Genomic DNA, 4,856 nt, shown 5'->3' on the forward strand with positions numbered 1-4,856 from the left:
CCTCATGTCGTTCCACACCCGTAAGACCTTCATTCATCTTCGGAATACAAATTAAGGTATTTTTGATAAAATCCGATGGCTCAGTGAGGCCTCTATTGCCAGCAAGATCATCAACACTCAACGCCCAGAAAGCTACTAAAGACATATTTAAAACAGTTTATGTGACTCAACCTGTAGTTCAACCTTAAAGCGATGAGAATATTTTTTGTGAGCCAAAAAAAAATAAAAAATAACGACTTTATTCAACAATATCTAGTGATGGGCGATTTCAAAACACTGCTTCATGAAGCTTCAAAGCTTTACGCATCTTTTGTTTCGAATCATTGTTTCGGAGCATATATCAAACTGCCATAATCATGTTAATTAATTGTGTTGACTGAAATATTCGTGACAAGGATTTTTGCCGCAATTGAGCAGCCATAAAATACAATAAAATCAAATTAAAAATTTCCTTTTGTTCAGTGCATTTTGAGATTGACTTATCTGTGAAGGCTACATGTGATGCCTCTGGCCAAAACAAGGCATCTTATTTGGCAGCATAATTCTGCTGCCTACTGTTTGGAACGGCTAATGTTGGTAGAGTGCCTATGATGCCTAAAAATGCTGTCTAGGTACTCACTAGGGTTTGGAACAACGCCTAGAAGTGTCCTTTATCTTTGTGCAGTGCACTAGTCTTTCTATAGTACACGCAAGGAAACAGATTTGTTTGGCAGGTAAATGAGCCATGACATGAGTAAGCAGTATTTAAGGATTAGAAGTCATATGGCCAATCACTATATATATATAAGCATACAGCTAATATCTCCACACTAGAAGTAGATGGGTTATCTATTATATATATATATATATATATATATATATATATATATATATATATATATATATATATATATATATATATATATATATATATATATATATATATATATATATATATAAGCTTTATATATGCATCACACCTGAACATATCTGACGTCACTAAAACAGTTTTTTGACTAACCTCCGCCCACAGGAATACACAAAAAAGGGGGTGTGGTCTTGTTGCACTCCCACGGAGAAGAGCAAGAGTTGCGTTTGTAGAGTGTGTTTGTCGCCATGTTGTCGAAACGCTGCTATTTTCATCCTGCAGTCCAATCACCTTTGTTTGGCCTTCCCAGGGACGCTGTACTTAGAGATCAATGGTTACAATTTATGTTTAACTCGGTTCCCGAAAATTATAATGCACATGTAAAACTATGTGCAGCACAAGTTTACAATAACACTGAGCGCATGCATCTCCGCGTTATGGTAAGAGGCGTGACCTTTCCGGGCAAGGTTCGCTAAGCTGCTGTCGAATCACAACACAGGAACCGCTGGCACAATCAGAACTCGTTACGTATTTCTCAAAGAGGGACTTCATAGAACAAGGAAGTCATCAGCCCGTTTTTATGACAGTGGAAACAGCGGTATACAGATAAGTAAATTAAAAAATACTGTGTTTTTTTACACGCGAAACATGAACACATGTTATATTGTACACTATAAACACAATCAAAGCTTCAAAAAACCACAAAAAACGGGACCTTTAAATATATATAGCTTTATATATGCATCACACCTGAACATATCTGATCTCTCAAACCTGTGGTAGCCAGTTTCTGCCTCTAAAAACTATGATTGTGTGATATTTAAGTAAAATCAAATTCAGAGAGATACACTATTGTTCGAATCACATGTTATCACATAATCTGGCTTCTATAAAAACCAAACCTTTATCCTCATTAGGGCTTTGAAATAGTTAACCCTCGTTCTAAACCCCTGGTAAATGGATTCCTGGGTTATCTTTATTCATGTTTCACACTGCTCATACTATACCTGGGTATAGTATGAGTTAATCCTGGGTATTCATAAACTACTGCTTCACACATTCCTAAACCCCGGGTTAAAGTCCTTATCTGCATATCTGCGGTATCAGTGTCACTAACTGGACAAACACAGCATGTGACCTGTCTTCATATTACACATTGCTGAGTGTATTATCAAGTTTTCTGAGTCAACTATAAAGGTAAGAATGATGGTCTCTTCTTCATTCCAATGGTTTCGTTTTCGATTGCCGTTTAACATTTTTTTCCTATCATATGCATTAATGACTGTTTATACATCGCAAGGTGTTTCCATAACTGCCCAAAGCGCGTGAATATAAGGCACGCCATTGGTTGTCGGTTGCTAAGCATCTAGTTGTAACATTCTAAGACCGCATCATTTCACACTGTACAAGTTTGGCACCGCAATACGGAGTTAACACCGCAAAAGCTCCAGAGCCAGGGTTTCATAACCCCAGGTAAAAAGTGGTGCTAATCCCACATCTAAATTACAAGTGAGAAATGTTCCTTTATCCGGGGTTAAAAGCGGTGTTTAGAATGACCCCAGATAGCACACAAACATCTGAAAGATGTCTGTTAAAGATCACTTCATCTGGAAAGCATTTGCTGTTTACAAACATCCGATAGGCGTCTTTAAGGTGTCAGTTTTACATACATTCTAAATCATAAACATATTAAAGACATTTTCTAAACGTCTATTTGACATCTTACAGGAAACGTCCTATAGACGTATTGCAGATGAGCAAACACTCTAAAAAACGTCTTTCACGCATATCAAATAAACATCTCTGAGATGTACTTGTGCTATCAGGGACAATAACTCTGGCCAAACACTTGGAGATTTTAAGCCCAATTTTAAGCCCGATCCGCACCCCAAGCAACCGCGGCCTGATTCAAGGCTTGTTGCAAACAATTTTTTTGTCCAAAAATATCAAACATGTTTGATATTTATGACTCTTGACTCTTCTGACCCACGATAGCCAATGAGAGTGAGCAATTGTTACCTACTGGATGTTGCATGCTTCTTTAGCTGAAACTAGGCAGCCACAAACATACCACTAAAATGAAGTATTGAGAAAGAAGATCACCCATATTCTTTTTTTTCTATTTTGTTTTTCACTGTAAAGCAGAACGTGTGACAGGAGCGCCTGCTGACAAAGTTGATTGTCCATTTGTTTTTCTTCTCAAGTCATGTTTGATCTCGCAAGCCTCCGTGAGATTTCGTCTCACTGTGAAATCGTTCCTGCAATCAACAGGTCTGTGGTCTCTCAGTCCGATCGAATCATCTAGTTGGTGTGTTCAGAGGATTATAATGCAAAAAATCAGTTGAAACTCATTACGTCTGTGAAATCGGTTAAGATTTGAAAATCGTGTCCCAGGCCTTAAGCGCAGTGTGAAAAGCCCTATTCAAAACCTACATGACTTCCAACAACAAATAACTGCATGTAGCACTTTCTCACATAAACATTCCTGACAGAGTAATTTCTTTAATTTCTTTCATTTCTAAAAATTTCTGTAATTTCCTTAATTTTATCATTTCCAGACATATGTCAGAAACCTAACTAAGAAAACTAGAGCTGAGCGACATTCTAAGCAGATCTGTTTATTTATCTGGCATTTAGAAGGACAAGAGAAGAGGCTTCTGGAAAAGGTGAGCCTTGATCAAATACAATTTTTGTAAAACAAAACAATTGTCTATCTCCATTGTATCTGAGTAAAGGTTAACGATGTTAACAGCCACTGGCTGGGGCTGAAGGACATTAAATGAAATACACAGAGCCAGATCTTGTTGATTGTGAGTATCAACACCACCATGATAACATGCCATTAATTAGCACTAACATATCAGAGAGACACTAGCAGACGGGAAGTGCGTCGCCAAATGGCCCCTGAAATAACCATGATGGGTGACATTTGATGCACCACACTTTGCCACTTTCATTGCATTGTCCCTAAATTAGCCATGAAAGGTGTGTGTTCCAGGGCCTTGAAGAGCTTTAATCCTTTCACATGTGAAATATAAATACCAGATTCTCCTCCTACCATGAGATTACTTCATGCATTATAATATATAATATAACATACTATTTTAACATACAGTCGACTCGATCGTGTTGTAAATAATTAATAATTTACAAATAATACGTCAGCTTAAAAGTTTGCAACTCACTATAACACACTGACATATTTGTTAGTCATTGTTTATATTGCATGCTAGCTGGATAAAAAATGCATTGCAATACACCAAATATAATGCTACATTACAATAGACATTAAAATTGACATACCAAGTGTCAAGCCAAACTTAAGGGATTAGTTCACTTTCAAATTAAAATTTCCTGATAATTTACTCACCCCCATGTCATCCAAGATGTCCATGTCCTTCTTTCTTCAGTCGAAAAGAAATTAAGGTTTTTGATGAAAACATTCCAGGATTTTTCTCCATATAGTGGACTTCAATGGCCTCCAAACAGTTGAAGGTCAAAATTACAGTTTCAGTGCAGCTTCAAAGCGTTCTATGAGATCCCAGACAAGAAATAAGGGTCTTATATGGAGATATCATCGCTCATTTTCTAAAAAAAAAAATTACATTTTATACATTTTAACCATAAATGCTCATCTTAAACTAGCTCTCGTCTTCTTCTTCTCTATTAGAATTCCAGCAGTGTAGACGCTGCTAAGTGTATTACTGCCCTCCACAGGTCAAAGTTTGAACTAATTGTTATATACTTGCACTAGCATATTGTTTATGACAATTTAGAAAATGAGTGATGGTTTCTCTAGATAAGACCCTTATTTCTCATCTGGGATCGTGTAGAACACTTTGAAGCTGCACTGAAACTGTCATTTTGACCTTCAATCGTTTGGTGCCCATTGAAGTCCACTATATGGAGAAAAATCCTGGAATGTTTTCATCAAAAACCTTCATTTCTTTTCGAATGAAGAAAGACATGAACATCTTGGATGACATGGGGGTGAGTAAATTATCAGGAA

This window comes from Megalobrama amblycephala, linkage group LG16, assembly GCF_018812025.1.
Source record: "Megalobrama amblycephala isolate DHTTF-2021 linkage group LG16, ASM1881202v1, whole genome shotgun sequence".
Taxonomy (NCBI): domain Eukaryota; kingdom Metazoa; phylum Chordata; class Actinopteri; order Cypriniformes; family Xenocyprididae; genus Megalobrama; species Megalobrama amblycephala.